This window comes from Miscanthus floridulus, chromosome 8 (genome assembly GCF_019320115.1).
Source record: "Miscanthus floridulus cultivar M001 chromosome 8, ASM1932011v1, whole genome shotgun sequence".
Classification (NCBI taxonomy): Eukaryota; Viridiplantae; Streptophyta; class Magnoliopsida; order Poales; family Poaceae; genus Miscanthus; species Miscanthus floridulus.
Window position 1 is genome coordinate 99,115,199 of NC_089587.1, and position 17,809 is coordinate 99,133,007.

Here is a 17,809-nt window from a genome sequence, read left to right on the forward strand (position 1 = left end):
TAGTCCCATCCACTGCATCATGCTTCACAACATCTAGTCTTGTAGCAACTCTATTACTTCCTGTAGTGGTTGTTTCTGGTAACTATACAGACTAACCATTCCTGATGCAAAGCTAGGATGATGTCGTCATAGGGAAACTACATAGTATATATGTCAAGCACTTGGATGACATGGTGCGTGGGAAATGAGAAGATGAATGCTGATAAACACACTATTGCACTTTTTGTGCATTAAGCCACAGATTATTGTCTTGCAGTACAAAGCATCAAAGGAAATTATGAGCTTTTCAGTGGACACATTATTGTCTTTGGGTATCAATCTACTATTTAGTGTATGAGAATGCCCATACAAGAGCCTTTGGTACCACTAATCACATATATGAACAGTCGCAAAGGATTCATCATCGCCAAATAAAAAGCACTATATGTTATGAGCTAATACAGCCTAATGATATACTACCTCCATTCCAAATAACAGGAAATTTTGGCTTTCCTAGACAAATTACTTGTACCACGTATCTAGACATAGTGTATATCCAAGTACATAGCAAAAACTATATATCTACAAAAGCCAAAACATCTAATAATTTTGAATGGAGAGAGTATTAATAATATCACGCTTCAAGATCAGAATGCAACCCGTGAAGCAAATGATGCTAAGTATAGATCTTTTGTGCTACCAAATATAAACTAGAGTGCAGTGGAATATCATAACGGATCAGAGAGCAAATACATCACTGACTAGCTGGATGTGCATGCGTATTCAATCATGCAAATGGAGTCTCGCGACCAGAGAGAAAGACAGAGCTTGCGATGCACCAATTTTGGAAATGGTAGGCATCTGGAAGAACATCCCTGCAGTTGTCTCCCTACAATGGAAATAAAACAAAACAAACATGGAACTGGATATGCAAATGGCAGCTGGACTTGGGTTTAACGCATGATGCATGCATCATTAGTGGTTTAGACACATTAACTTTGTGAGGCATCTAGAACCGCATCATTATCTGGGGTCATCTCGCCGGGTCAACGTCTCACTTTACTCATGCTCAAAGCATCATTAATCTGCTGAGTTATTAATAAAATCAGAATTAAAGTTACAGGTAGAGTCAGTACTCGAGTTTGGAAGTGAATGATTCGCTCCAAACTTGCACTATATATACATTGTTCATCCAATGATGTTGGGAGAGCTGAAGGGATCACCTGGAGGTGGAACATGAGCTGCATCTGCATGTTCCTTTGGTGGCAGGCAAGGCCGAGGAGCAACTTCGGTAGTAGCAGACTCCTTTTGTGCGAGTCCGAAGGAGGTACCCTTTGAGCGATGAGCTCTCCTCATTGAATGACCTTATCAGTCTATCACGATCAAGTTAGTTGCAAATACAAATTGAACTGAACTTGTTTATAATTAATTTAGTCATTACTGAAGGAATTTGTGACGCCTAAGAGGGGGGTGAATTAGGCAACTTAAAACTCTACTATAAACTATGGCCTCTAATTCCACCTTAGCAAAACCTATGCAAGAAAGTAATCTATCTAACTGTGCAACTACGGTTTTACTAATGTGTCACTATCTCTACCGCAAAAGAGTCTTGCAACCTAGGTTCTAAACCTATCCACTAGCCTATCAACTGAGCTAGGAAAGTAAAGCACACAACCTAGATAACAATGTAAATGCGGAAGGTAAAGATGAGGTAGAGATGCAAACTCCCGTCGACGACTCCGGTATTTTTACCGAGGTATCGAGAAGCGCTTGAGCTTCCCCCTAGTCCTCGTTGGAGCCCCTCGCAAGGAATCCCTCGCAAGGGCCAAGCTCCCGGTCGGGTAACTCCGTGAATAGCCCCGGGCCTTCCCCACGTGCAAGTGGGTCTCCGGTGTGCCTTCGGCAAGCCTCTCCCAGACCGCTCCCCGCCGTCCTCACTATGAAGCTTCCGGCCGAACCGCCGCGGGTCTTGTTCCCTTCGGTACACAGTGGCGGCCACACCACAAACGTGGTTGGTGCGATCTCGCAAGACTACAAGCCCCGCCGAGTACAACAATGGTGCGCGCAAGCACCAAGAGATAAAAGGTGTGCAAACCTCACTAAACACTAGGCCTACACCTAGAGCAAGCGCATAAGCGGTGGTCTAATCAACCTAAGCACTTCGCAAAGCACCTATGCTTATCACCGAGTATATCACTAAGCACTATGCAAGTGGAGATCACTAAAATGGTGTAGCAACACCCTTGATATGTTTACTCAGCTCTCCACAATTCAAATGGCCGGTTGGGGGGTCTATTTATAAGCCCCAAGTCGAAACTAGTCGTTGGGAGCAGAAACCCAACACTCTGCTAGTGACCAGACGCACCTGTCGTCCTGATCAGACCCGTCTGGTCGTCACGACCGTTGAGCGCACAGCGTACCGATCGGACTCAGGCCTGAGTCCGGTCATAATCGACCTGACGCGTCTGGTCGCGTCAGCGTGGCTCTAGGAACCTCTCTGGAGTCGATCGGACGTGGCTGCTTCAGCGTCCGGTCGTTTACTATGCAGCATCCAGTCCGCACAAGTTGTTGCCGTGATGATGAACAGTGCAAGTATCGGCGCATCAGGTGCAAAAGACTGTGCAGTGTCCGGTCGCTGCTGCTGATGCTTGCTGCTGCTGTGCAGCTGATCGGCGTGCATCCGGTCCTCAGAAGGGGCGCGTTCAGTCACCTCTGCCGAGCTCGTTTCTTCGTGATCTTTCGTCCGGCTTGGTTCCCATCTTTGTGCTTGGACTTTACTTGATATCTTGGATCTTCTCTTGTGCTACTTTAGGTCTTGCTTGAGGTGTTGATCATCGGATCACCTTATCGCCTTTGTCCAAGTCACGTCTTGCACCCTATTGAACTACAAAACAAGTACTTGCAAACACGTTAGTCCAATTTGGTTTTGTTGATCATCAAACACCAAAATCCAAAGTAAATGGGCTTAGGGATCCATTTTCCTTACAATCTCTCCCTTTTGGTGATTGATGACAACACGACCAAAGCAAGCAAATAATAAAAAAATTCAGAATTGAAAAACTTTCTACTTGCTAGGATGCAATGCAAAGGCAAGTTTATATGATGCAAGAATATAACACTTGTAGTATTTCTATGACAACTTATCTTTCCCTTGCAAAATGTGCCCATGTGGCATTATGGATTTAAGCCTCCCCCTAACTCCATAATCCACTATTCTTCCTTTCTCAGGACCATTACCACTTGTACATTATTATGACCGGGCTTGCTTTTGGTCCTACAAATTCTCTCCCTTTAGAAATCAAACACCGAAAAGGAAGACATTAGTAGCACAAGGGAGGGTCAAATTTTGTGATCCTTTGAATGTGGAGTGGAATAGATCACGAAACTTGACTCTCACATTACATATACTAAGCTCCCCCTAAATGTATGCATACATATGATGGAGGCTGAAATATATGCATACTTGGCAAACTAATGCACAAGGAAGTTTAATCTATATAATGTATGGAGAAAGCATATAAATACCAAAATAAAATCAACATGATGATATCGGTTTAGGAATACCACATGTAGAAACCAATTTGATTGACACCACTTGCAATGGGTGGTGGATTTTGAAGCATGATGCTTATCTCCGGGGACTCTATTTTCCTTGCAATGAGACTACTCCACACATGATAAGCTTGAAAAGGGTGTTAGTCTCAAAGCATCCAACTTGTAGAGTAACCTTCCCCTAAATTTGTGCACACAAGCATGGAATACTTGTAGGAGACATGCACATTGATTTTGAAGTAAAAAATACCACTTGCAAGATGACATCTCATGAAGGTGAGAATCATTTTGAAGGTGATATTCGAGGGAAATTATCTACAATTTGGACTTTGGCACATATTAATTAACTACATTGTAAAAGAAGCCATGTGTCGTGCTCCTAAACAATTTAAACCATGTAGGTTTGCTCCAAGGATAAGAGTGATACCGAGCAATTCCTACCATATGATTTACCTAGTGTATGCATGACAAAGATTTAACATGCAAATGCAAACCTAGGCATGAAAAGGAACTAGATGCTCATTTAAATTGTAAGAAATTAAATCTAGTTACCTAACATGGGAAAGGGAATTTGGGTCTATAGTATTCACTAACCCACTTGGTAATTACTTGAACCGATGTGATACACCCCATGAAATGCACCAAAACTTTGCCAAGTCTCCAAATTCTCCAAAGTCCATTGGACTCCTCACTTCCCTTTCGGGATCCAAACCTTCTTGGTGCTCTTTATGTTGGAAATGATCTCCTTAGGCACCCAAATGCATTTGGCCCCATTGTTGGCTTGCTTGTTCACCTTGATGGCCACCACCTTGTCATTTTTCTTCTTCTTCAATAGATAAGGTGTGGAGGCCTTCTTGTCCATCTTGTTGGTGTAGGTGTTAGAGAGCTCGCTTGTTTGATTTTTTTTGTTTTTCTTCTTAGCTCCTTCTCCATTCTTCACCTTGCACTCATAGGACTTGTGGCCTTCCTTGTGACATACATAGCAAACCACGGTTTGTCCTTCTTCAAGCTTCTTCAGTCCCTTGATGGTGTTATCTTGATGAAGTTGGGTTTGTTCCGTCATGCCTTTCACTTGAGTCAAGTCCTTAGTGAGGCGAGCCACTTCTTGCTTGAGCTTCTCATTCTCCATTGCGACCTCTTGTGTACATGTTTCTACAACATCTTTCTCAACACAAGCTTGGTTGCACATGGGTGAGTTTAAACATAAATCATTGCAAGAAGTAGAGGCATCCTTTTTAGGCATGTCAAAAATTGAATTCTTCTTTTTAGGTGCCTCAGTGGGGGTTGGACCGACGGCTTCAAGATTAGCAACTTTATTAGTTAGGTCATCACATTGTTTGCACATGATTTCCATTTTAGTAAGCAAACTTTTATAAGCATCTTGTGAGCAAGCTAACTTTTCTTTTAACTTTTTATTTTTCTTTACAAGTTGCTCATCATTGATTGTGCAATTATTTGTGTTTGCACTAGCCTCAAGTTGCTCAATTTTAGTAGATAGCTCCACATTAAGATTGGCAAATGTGTCATATTGTTCAAGCAAGGTAGTATAAGCTTGTTGAGAGCTATCTAATTTTTCTTGCAACAAAGTAAGCTTCTTTTGTTGGCTAGTGCAAACCTTAGCATATTTAAGATTTTTTTGCACAATTTATCATAAGAAGGTAGCTCATCATCACTATCACTATCATTGTCACTATCACTAGGGATAGGCTTTTTGTTGCCTTGTGCTATAAGGCACACACGTGAAGTGATTGATGATGAATGCTTGTGCCCACACCTCTTGTGATGGTCTTCTTCTTCACTTGAAGAATCATCCCATGACCTTATTGATGTGAGGGCTTGGTCCTTGCACGCCTTCTTCTTTGTCTTGGGTGTAGGCTTGTTTGGACAAATTTCCACAAAGTGCCCCAACTCGCCGCATCCATAGCATCCTTTCTTTCTTTGCTCATTTCTTTGATTGGTGAAAATAAAATCTTGAATTTGGATGGGCACACCCGTTGACATTGAGCCTTTGAATCATCTTCTCCACCTTGTTGATAAGTTTGATTGATTCTTCATCAAGGTCGAAGGTGGAGGAGGAAGATTGATCATCATCACTTGATTCATCATCATCATCATCATCATCATCATCTTCATCTTCTTCTTCATCCTCACTTGAGGAGCTTGAGCTTGAGCTTGTATCTACTTGCTTGCCCTTCATCTTCTTTTTTCTCACTACATGCGAGAGCTTTGCCTTTGCTTGATGAAGAGGCTTCTTCTTGACCTATTTTCCGTGACATCTCAAATGCCACAATTTTGCCAATCACAATGTCTGGGGTCATGGTGCTCAAGTCCTCCAAGTTATGGAGGATGGTGATGATGCTTGTATATTTCTTTTGTGGTAGCACGGAGATGATCTTCCTCACGATGTCTGCATCACCTAGCTTTGTCAATCCTATAGAGTTGAGCTCATTGATAATTAGATTCAAACGAGAATATATGTCGTGAACAAGCTCATCTTCTTTCATTTAAAGGAATCATAACTTTGTTGTGCTAGGCAATGTTTTTGCTCACGGATATTACTTGTGCCATCATGGAGCTCTTAGAGTTTTAACCAAATTTCATGTGCCATGTTTAGAGTGAACACTTGGTTAAACACATCCATGCTAAAAGATTCAAACAAGCAATTTTTGGCTCTAACATTGAAATGCATTTCTTTTTCTTCACTCTTTGTGGGTTTATCGGGATTCTTAATGGGTTTCATCCCGTCTTGAGTGACTCTCCAAACAACTAAGTCAACCGCCTCAATGTGACAAGCCATTCTAGCTTTGTAGTAGGGGAAGTTAGTGCCGTCAAAGTGCGGAGGCCTAGAGGTATCCATCCCTACCACTCTTAGTAGTGTCGGCTCAACGGCGGTTAAGCCAAAAGTCCAAATTAAGCTAACCGACTTTGATATCACTTGAAGGAACTTGTGACGCCCAAGAGGGGGGGGATGAATTAGGCAACTTAAAACTCTACTCTAAACTATGGCCTCTAATTCCCACCTTAGCAAAACCCATGCAAGAAAGTAATATATCTAGCTGTGCAACTACGGTTTTGCTAATGTGTTGCTATCTCTACCGCAAAAGAGTCTTGCAACCTAGGTTCTAAACCTATCAACTAGCCTATCAACTGAGCTAGGAAAGTAAAGCACGCAACCTAGATAACACTGTAAATGCGGAAGGTAAAGATGAGGTAGAGATGCAAACTCCCGTCGATGACTCCGGTATTTTTACCGAGGTATCGAGAAGCGCTCGAGCTTCCCCCTAGTCCTCGTTGGAGCCCCTCGCAAGGAATCCCTTGCAAGGGCCAAGCTCCCGGTCGGGTAACTCCGTGGATAGCCCCGGGCCTTCCCCACGCGCAAGTGGGTCTCCGGTGTGCCTTCGGCAAGCCTGTCCCGGACCGCTCCCCGCCGTCTTCACTATCAAGCTTCCGGCTAAACCGCCGCGGGCCTTGTTCACTTCGGTATACGGTGGCGGCCACACCACAAACGCGGTTGGTGAGGTCTCGTAAGACTACAAGCCCCGCTGAGTACAACAATGGTGCGTGCAAGCACCAAGAGATAAGAGGTGTGCAAACCTCACTAAACACTAGGCCTACACCTAGAGCAAGCGCATAAACGGTGGTCTAATCAACCTAAGCACTTCGCAAAGCACCTATGCTAATCACCGAGTATATCACTAAGCACTATGCAAGTGGAGATCACTAAAATGGTGTAGCAATACCCTTGATATGTTTCATCAGCTCTTCACAACTCAAATGGCTGGTTGGAGGGTTTATTTATAAGCCCCAAGTCGAAACTAGCTATTGGGAGCAGAAACCCAACACTCTGCTAGTGACCGGACGCACCTGTCGTCCTGATCGGACGTGTTCGGTCGTCCCGACTGTTGAGCGCACGCGTACTAATCGGACTTAGGCTTGAATCTGGTCATAATCGACCTGACGTGTCCGGTCGCATCTGCACGGCTCTGGAACCTCTTTGGAGTCGATCGGACATGCCTGCTTCAGCGTGCGGTTGTTTACTGTGCAGCGTCCGGTCCTCACAGAGTTGTTGCCGTGACGATGAACAGTGCAAGTATTGGCGCGTCAGGTACAAAACACTGTGCAGCGTCCGGTCGCTGCTGCTGATGCTTGCTGCTGCCGTGCAGCTGATCGGCACGTCCGGTCCTCAGAAGGGGTGCGTCCTATCACCTCTGCCGAGCTCGTTTCTTCACGATCTTTCGTCCGGCTTGGTTTCTATCTTTGTGCTTGGACTTTGCTTGATATCTTGGATCTTCTCTTGTGCTACTTTAGGTCTTGCTTGAGGTGTTAGATCATCGGATCACCTTGTCGCCTTTGTCCAAGTCACGTCTTACACCCTATGGAACTATAAAACAATTACTCGCAAACACGTTAGTCTAATTTGATCTTGTTGATCACCAAACACCAAAATCCAAAGTAAATGGACCTAGGGTCCATTTTCCTTACAACTACTACAAATTTAGTCACGTGCTAATGTAAACTACAAATCTTTGCAAACCGACGTCAATACTGATGATTTCCTCAAGATGATGTTGCGCGTGCTGGTTCTGTGGCACCTGAGAGGCGGAGACACATACACCTGCACAAGTGCCAGTTTCCGTTGACATGCAGTCTGGAAGGTTCAAGGTATACATAGACAGAAACATGGTGCAGAACACACTGCGTGGCTCTATGGACTATGCCAAAAGTACTAGCTGAAGGATGCAGAAAAACCTGAACTAATGCCTCCGTGCCATCTTAGATTCCCAAAGATCCTAGATCAAGCAGGTTACGTTATGTATCCTTATGTATCTCAGATTGCACTAGCACGGGAAGCAAGAGCACAACAAGCTATCCAGTTCCGGAGGCCTCTGAGTCCCAGCTCAACTATAGCGGCCATGTATATAAATGTACGAAGAAGCAGAGGAAGGCCACGGCATGATGGACTTGTCGATTATTAACCCAGCTGGCATAGGAGGTGAAGGAATATATATATATGCCCTTTTGTACGGGCAGGCATAGTGCCTGAGCTTCCATGATATATATAGTCCTTGAGTTGAAGTCGACGAGGTTACTGGAGAGTTTCTCGAAACCTGTATCTCTGTGCAAACAAGAAAAAGATGTTGTTGCGTGTCTACTGCCACGTTGGCAAATAAGGCCTAATGTCCCCATGAAAAAAAAATTGTATATTGTACTTGTCCTCAAGAGTGCACTAAATACTATCTAATTTATATGTAGTTGAAGGCATACAATTACACGTACAAACACTTTTATTATAGATAACTGCAAAATGGACCAGCTATGACTTGCAGACAGAGGCAGGCGAACGCCTAGACCATGACCATCCTGGTCCGGTTGGCAACATGTCAGTGCCTGGCTTGAGGCTGGTACATATATAAGAGCTAGAGTCCCTAGCTCCGGCCTCAACCAAATAGTATGTTGCCGATGCACACCTTGCATCGAAGCGACGTCCACCGAGACTGCACCATGCAGTATTAGGTACCCAACGGATGAAAAAACAGGACGCGAGATGCAAGGAAAATCATTAGTAGACAGATGACATAGTGGATGAGGACCTGTGAAGCGCACGGGAGATATATAGGATGATTTTTAGAGGTTTCATACGAAGAAACCTTAAATTAGGGACAGATAGATATATAGTTATATCGAAACAGTTCATGGAAGCATTACATGCAAGAGCATTATAATTATATCGGCTTCATAATTTCGTCATTGCCCATTCTAACACTATTCAACCAAGAAATCTGTTATCCTCCTCCCCCAGCAGCCTTGGCCTTGCCAACATCGCCAGTGATAAGGGCTAGATGTTGTTTTTGACGAAATACGCATCCGCAGATGGTAGGCGTGATACAGTTGTGGCTGACTAACACTTTGCCTTGAGAATCGGCCTTCAAATAGCATTTGAGAAAGGAAACCATGGGAATGCATCCTGTTTTACAAGGGATAGATACCTTCTCATCTGCGGCCACAGATACAATCCGTACTCACTTAGCAAACCGTTAAACGAATTGTATTATGGCAAGCACATAAAAGGTTACATACTCACCTTCCTCGCAAGATGACAGTGTTGAAGACATTATCACAAGCATAATGTAAAGTGCAGCATGCACGGTCCTCGTTCTACTGGACTTGATGAGTGCCATGGGACCAAGAACGATATTGGTATATCAGTATGCTTATTCCTGGTTCGCTCATAGTTATATAGAGGCTGATACACTACTGGAAAACTGGACTTCGCCAAGTGCCTGAGGCTTTGCCGAGTGCTTTTTATCGCGGCACTCGGCAAAGCAATATTTTACCGAGTGCCGTACTCGGCAAAATAAAGCACTCGGCAAAGATGGCTGTGCCAGGCACTCGGCAAAGCCTGGCTCTCGACAAAACTGGGCTTTGCCGAGTATACCACTCGGCAAAAGGTAGCCGACCCGTGACGGCGGCCACCTGCTGTCAAATTTTGCCGAGTGCCTAACGGCCGGCACTCGGCAAATTTTTTTTTAAAAAAAAACTTGTTTTGCCGAGTGCCAGCCCCAGGCACTCAGCAATTTTTTTTTTGAAAATAAACTTTGCCGAGTGCCCCCTGGGCCGGCACTCAGCAATTTTTTTTTAAAAAACTTGTTTTGCCGAGTGCCAGCCCAAGACACTCGGCAATTTTTTTTTATTTTTTAAAACCATATTTTGCCGAGTGCCAACCTCAGGCACTCGGCAAATTTTTTTTTTGAAAATAAACTTTGCCGAGTGCCCCCTGGGCCGGCACTCGGCAAATTTTTTTTTTAAACTTGTTTTGTCGAGTGCCAGCCCGAGACACTCGGCAAATTTTTTTTTATTTTTTAAAACCATATTTTGCCGAGTGCCAGCCCCAGGCACTCGGCAAATTTTTTTTTTGAAAATAAACTTTGCTGAGTGCCCCCTGGCCCGGCACTCGGCAAATTTTTTTTTAAAAAACTTGTTTTGCCGATTGCCAGCCCGAGACACTCGGCAAATTTTTTTTTAAACCATATTTTGCCGAGTGCCAGCCCCAGGCACTCGGCAAAATTTTTTTTTATCACATGTGGAGATGTCTGGGTTTTTGCCATCCGACGTCACAACTTGCTCGAAACATTCTCAATTTTTTACCACAGCCTCCACATGCGATAACACGACGCCTCGACAAGTTTCGTGATTTTTGGACTTTGTTTGCATTTTATATAATTTAAAATCACATTTCCGGCAAGTACATCGATATGTTACGTCCACGAGATGCTCGAGATTTCATGTGAGTTCCTGGATACGGCCTAAACATACCCTAAATATCATGAGTATCAATTTTCGGATGACCAAAGTCCATTATTCCATGTACCTACAGTTCAAATTTTAAATATCCCGAAAAAATTCGACGAAACGAAATAAACTAATAAAATATATCAAAAAAATCAAAATTGCCCCAAATTTTAAAATACAGTTTAAAATACTGTCACAATGCCCCATAAAACATTTTTACTTACCCAAGCCCATCAGGGCACCCCACTTGGCCTCCCCCATTTTCCCCCCTCCCCACGCGCACCGCGCCGCCGCCCGCACGCCTTCCGCCTGCCCACGCCCGACACCGCGCGCCCCGCATCCCCGCTTCCCTGCGCGCGGCACCGCTTCCCCCCCCCCCCCCGCCGCCGCGGCACCGCGCCCCCGCGCGCAACCCGACCAGCCCCACCACGCACGACCTCCGCCTGCCCACGACCGGCACCGCGCCCCCCGCTTCCCCTGCACCGCGCCCCGCGCACGCGACCCCGCTGCCCCCCGCGCGACCCCCTGTTGGGCAGCGAGCTCCCTTGTTTGGAAGGAGGAGGAGGAGGAGGAGGTAGGAGGAAGAAGGAAGAAGAAGAAGGAGAAGAAGAAGAAGAAGAAGAAGAAGAAGAAGAAGAAGAAAGAAAAAGGAAGGAGGAAGAAAAAAGAGAAGGAGCAAGAAGGAGAAGGAAAATGAAGGAGGAGAGGAAGGAGGAGAAGGGTTGAGGGGCCGGAAGCCGAGAAGGAGCAAGTAGGAGGTGCCTCGACCGTCTTCTCTGCTACGAGCACGCACTAGGTATATCCACTTCGCTGCTTGTCGGCCTTCGTGCCTTTGTCATTATCGGCCTTCGTGCCGTTGAGATGTTCGACCTTCGTGCCGCTGTGTATGTCGGCCATTGTGCCATTGTTTTTTTACAGGTGTTTGAAACCTCCCCGTGCAGGGAAGGTTCTGCCAAAATTTTCAATTTATAGTATTATTTTTCTTGTTTTGTAGAGAAGAGCCTGTTGGAGCACCTCGGCGACCCCAATCGTCTTCGTCGACGTCGCGGGTTTGCCTGCACTGCATCGCCTTGCCACTACGTCGACTCGCCACTGCCCCGCTAGCCTTACTCCACTGACACCCTAGGTATAAAGCACCACTCTTTCCGTATGTTTGTCGTAGCCCACACGTAACCTAGTTAGGCGTCTCCCGTCCGAAATAGATACAGTTGGAGGTATGCGGATCTTTGCATATCTACGACCATATCTGTTTCGGATTGTCCACATTTTTTGGACAGCCCACGGATGCGTAGATGGGTTGGCTTCCATGGTCTGCTCCGGTCCGAGATGGTGTTTTGGCATCACCCCCCTATTGTTCTCCGGATACACACTCTCCCTTGCAGGACGTGTATCGGGAGAACAGCGGGGAGGTGCTGTCGAAATTCCGTCTTGGATAGGAGCGGAGCATGGAAACTAACCTCATCTATGGATCCGTGGGTGGGATTAGGACCTATCCTCACCTATTAGAGAGTAGGGACACCGCGTAGATGCAATTGATGGTGACTCATATGTGCTGATACGTCTGTTAAAGGATGAAGGACCGTGAGTGGATGTACACGCTCCGAAGAGACGAGCACGATTATGACTTGCTGTTTATAGTCAAGGTCGAAGAATTCTTACATCATGCATTTGGCGAGAGTGCTGGAGGCCATTCTCTAGTGGTTTGTCCGTGCAGCGGTTGTGACAACAGAAGAAGAAAAGATAGGTTAACCATGGGTAAACATATTGTGAAGTTTGGATTTACTCCGGGCTACCACCGGTGGATCCACCATGGTGAAGCCGATCGTATCAGGGAGGAGGTGGTGAGACCATGACTCGAGGCTTTCGATCATGATGCCGGGGTAGCAGACATGCTGGATGACACGCACCAAGCTCAGTTTGCTGAAGGACGTGACAAGGAGGAGATGGAGGCTGCCGCAGATGCCTTCTACCTGATGTTGGACTCGGCACAGAGACCCCTTCACGATCATACTAATGTTTCTTAGCTGGATGCCATTGGTCGCGTAATGGGGTTGAAGGCCGAGTTAAACCTAAGTCGAGAAGGCTTCGACAAGATGGTGGCCGTGTGGAGGATATGCTACCGAAGACACACATTATGCCGAAGAACTTGTACGAGTCAGAGAAGCTCCTTCTTGCACTTAAGATGCTGTATGACAAGATACATGTTTGTCCAAAGGGGTGCGTCCTATTTAGGAAAGAACACGCAGATGCAAAGTACTGCCCGAAGTGTAAATACTCTAGGTACGTGGAGGTAGACTCAGACGATGGCCAGAAGAGGCAGCTTAAGATCTCCATGAGAGTCCTACGACACCTTCCATTCCTGTCGAGGCTCCAATGGCTATTCATGACCGAGCAATCCGTGAAACAGATGACATGGCACAAAAACGGCACATGGTACAATCCTGAGAAGATGGTACATCCATCCGATGCTGATGCATGGAAGTACTTCAATTCGCGGCATCCTCTCAAAGCAGAGGAGGCTCGTAATGTACGTGTCGCGCTGGCAACAGATGGGTTCAATCCATATGGCATGATGGCTACACCATAGACATGTTAGCCCGTGTTCGTCATCCCCCTGAATGTATATATAATGGTATCGTTGGGAACGTGTATATATATATATATATATATATATATATATGTGTGTGTGTGTGTGTGTGTGTGATATATAATGGAATGTATATATATATATATATATATATATATATATATATATATATATATATATATATATTGTCGGTTACAATGGAATGTAAAAAAAATTGCAATTCTCGGGGTCTTTGTCGAGTGCCATGGGCAGAGCACCCGGCAAAGATTTTTTTAAAAAATATATATATAATTTCTTTGCCGAGTGCCTCGCCGCGGCACTCCGCAAAGTGTTTTTAAAAAAAAATCAGAAATTCTTTGCCGGGTGCCTAAACAGGGGCACTCGGCAAAGAAATTATTTTAAAAAAATAACTTTGCCGAGTGCCTGGGCTGGGGCACTCGGCAATGAAATTATTAAAAAAAAATAACTTTGCCGAGTGCCTGGGCTGGGGCACTCGGCAAAGAAATTATTTAAAAAAAATAAAAAAAAACTTTGCCAAGTGCCTGGGATAGGGCACTCGGCAAAGAAATTATTAAAAAAATAATTGTGCCGAGTGCCTGGGCTAGGGCACTTGGCAAAGAAATTATTTAAAAAAAAACTTTGCCGAGTGCCTGGGCTAGGGCACTCGGCAAAGAAATTATTTTAAAAAAATAACTTTGCCGAGTGCCTGGGCTGGGGCACTCGGCAAAGAAATTATTTAAAAAAAATAAAAAAAACTTTGCCGAGTGCCTGGGCTAGGGCACTCAGCAAAGTAGTTTAAAAAAAATAAAAAAAAACTTTGCCGAGTGCCGAGGCTCGGGCACTCGGCAAAGTAATTTTAAAAAAAAATTTGCCGAGTGCTGGGTTGGGCACTCGGCAAAATAAATGTTAACGGCTGGTGGCCCAACGGCGGAAAAATTTTTACCGAGTGCCTCCCTAAGCACTCGGCAAAATTTTTATTATTTTGCCGAGTGCCCCGATAAAAAGCACATGGCAAAGGCCCTTTGCCGAGAAAAATTTTGCCGAGCAGACTTTGCCGAGTGCTACACTCGGCAAAGCCTTTGCCAAGTGCAAAGGGCTCTTTGCCGAGTGTAAAAACACTCGGCAAAGCCGCGGCCTCCAGTAGTGATACATCTTTGGTGTGAATATAAATCTCTGAGATATCTTTTTTTTATGTGGTATTATATCATGTACCATCTATATCTGTATCTATATTTTTCTATATCTATATCTATATCTATATCTATATATCTTATATTTTCAACCCCCGCTAGCATTCTATCTCACCATGCAAGTTCTCCACGTCAGTATCCACTAGCACATAAATTATGTATTCACTTCATCTATTCACATCAACAAACCACATCAATCACTAACATACATTTAGTTGGCCACATCAGAGTGCTAAATTTATGCACTAATACGTATTATTATATTTATACGCTCATATAAATAAATACAAGTAGTATATTTTCATCTGTGATTCCTTAGGGTATTCATCTAGTATTATAAATAGGAGACACACCCTAGATATAGATTTGTGACTTAAATCTATGTATAATCTCAAAAGCCGCCTCTAAGACAAGTCTTAGAGTTGGACTACCTTTAGGTTTCGATTTCTATGGGTGATTGTTGCTTGTAGCCACCCATAGAAATGGCCTGCATTTTTAGGGGCAATTGGTATTATAGGCGGGTGAGAAATTCCAGGTATGGTTGGTACTAAAACTAATTTTTGTGCCACAGTTGGGTAAATAGACATGCCTCTAAAATTGTTTGCCGTCTGATTCTGCAAATGAATTTGGGTGAAAACAAACTTTATAAATAAGTTATATAGCTCGGAGGGATCTAAAATTTTGTAGTTCACGACCTTTCCATTTGAAATTGTTTGCTGCCTGATTTGAAATTTAATTTTTTGAATTTTTAAAATGACCTCAGATGGAAAGACAACCTATTCCCATCTTGTAGTACCCGACGAATTCAAGACTATGCAGTTGAAACTTTTTTCATTTATCATTTAGAAACCAAAATATTGAAATACAAGACTCATAGATGTTAACATTAAAGGATAAAATGCTACACTTAATCACATGTAACTCCATTGCATAGGGGTAGGGGAAGAGGAAGCACATGCACATGTATTGTGCGCGAAAACTTGAGTGACTCCTAGTTAGTCCAATGCAAACACTGACCGCCGCTGTGGAGGTCGTCTTAGAGCAACCGCCTCTGTTAATTTATTAACTGAGGAGGGCGGCTTTATGCGACCACCTTGGTTAATGCTCGATTAACCGAGGCGGACGGCTAATGGTGACCACCTCGGTTAATCCATCAACGGAGGAGGTTGCTTCCGTTTACCTAGAATTAAATGAGGCAGACGCCTAATGCGGCCCGCCTCTGTTCATCTTTAACCGAGGTGGCCCTACCACTGATTAACGGAGGCGGCTGACCAGCGTGACCACCTCGGTTAATAAAAAGCCACAGTCTCAAAAAATCATTTGTGTAGTAGTGATAGGATGCTTTTACAAGCGTCTAATGAAGAAACCATATATTCTGTCTTTTTTTGCGAAGAAGAAACCTTATATTAGGCATAGAGATATAGTTATTATATAGCTACAGATCATGCATGGGAGCACTCCATCCAAGAGCAATACAGTTACATCGGCGCTTCATTGTCGCAAGTGGCCATGGGTGGATGTTGCCAAGGACGAAATATGCAGTAGCCACTACTAGAGAACAGACTTTAGAACGATGTCCTAATTTGGCATTAGCCTCGGCATTTTTTGCCCCCGGGACTAAAGGACCCTTTAGTCCCGGTTGGTAATACCAACCGGGACTAAAGGTCCCTGCCCAATGGTCGTCCGCGGGGCAGGGGCCTTTAGTCCCGACTGGTATTACCAACCGGGACTAAAGCTTTTAGTCCCGGTTTGGGTGATGCCCCAGGAATAAAGATTAATCTTTAGTCCCGGTTTGGACCCCTAACCGGGACTAATAATCCCGGCCTATAATTCAGCTCATTTCTTCCTCCCCGAGCCCGAGCCATTCTATTCAAACTCACTGCCTCTGTTTTTCAGCTTGCTGTTGTTCTTGCTCTCTCCCCCTCCATTGGTGTTACTCTTCGATTTTGGAGGTAACAAACTTAATCCTCTTATGTTTTATCAGTAGCTTATCTCATTTTGCGATGTAGATGCATGTGTAACTTTATATGTTGGACTTTATTATGATTTTATATGTAAACTTAGAAAATTATAGAAAATCCGTACTAGTTGAACTTGCGGACCGTGTTCAAGTCGGCGAGCATGTTCTCTGCCGAGCGGTAGCGGACGTCAAGGAGGAGCTTTGATTCTACGAGGGAGAGCAGCAACGGTCGTGGAAGACCGTGTTCCCTTTCTCGTAGAATCGGAGCTCTTCCTTGGCCTAGTACGGTGCCGTCCGGTGGAGAAATGCTCGCCGAGTTGATCACGTAAGCAAGGTCAACTAGTATGGATGGTTATTTATTGAAACATGTTTTTGAGCTATAATTTGATGGATATTTGATAACTTCAGACCTACAAATGTCATCTACAAATGTTACTATCCTCGGCAACCTAAACGTCCGCGAGCTCGCCGATATCGAGCAGGTCACTTAGAATTATTTTTTCCATGAAATGAACTACTTAGAAATCATGCCTTTTTTTAGAATTAAATTTTCCATGAAATGAAAAACTTAGTAAATAGTTAGAAAATTATAGAAAATCCGTACTAGTTGAACTTGCGGACCGTTTCTAGCTCGGCCAACATGTTCTCTGCCGAGCAGTAACGGACGTCAAGGAGGAACTTTGATGCTACGAGGGAGAGCTGCAACGGTCGTGGAAGACCGTGTTCCCTTTCTCGTAGAATCGGAGCTCTTACTTGGCCAAGTACGGTGCCGTCCGGTGGAGAAATGCTGGCCGAGATGATCACGTAAGCAAGGTCAACTAGTACGGGTGGTTATTTATTGAAACATGTGAAATCCGTACTAGTTTTGTTTAAATATATCATTTTAGAAAATATAAAATTTACACTAGTTTGTAAAAATAAGTATAGAAAGTAGATGACAACTGGTACTGGATCATCGGCCTCTTGTTCGGTTGCGAAACGACTGAGGCCAGAACTCCCTCTCATTATCTGCGGCAAGTGTAAGCAGAAGATTGTGATGGAGTACCGAGTCAAGAGACAGGGACCCAACAAGGGCCGTGTTTTCTACAAGTGCCCGGATCGCGATGTGAGTTTCTTACGCATTTTATCTTTATGACTAATTGACCTGCTTTTCTTGAATATTTTTGACTAAATATTTTTTGGCTTTAATTACAGTGGGAGGGCAATGGATGCGATGGTTGGTACTGGGAGGAAGATTATGCTACATACGTG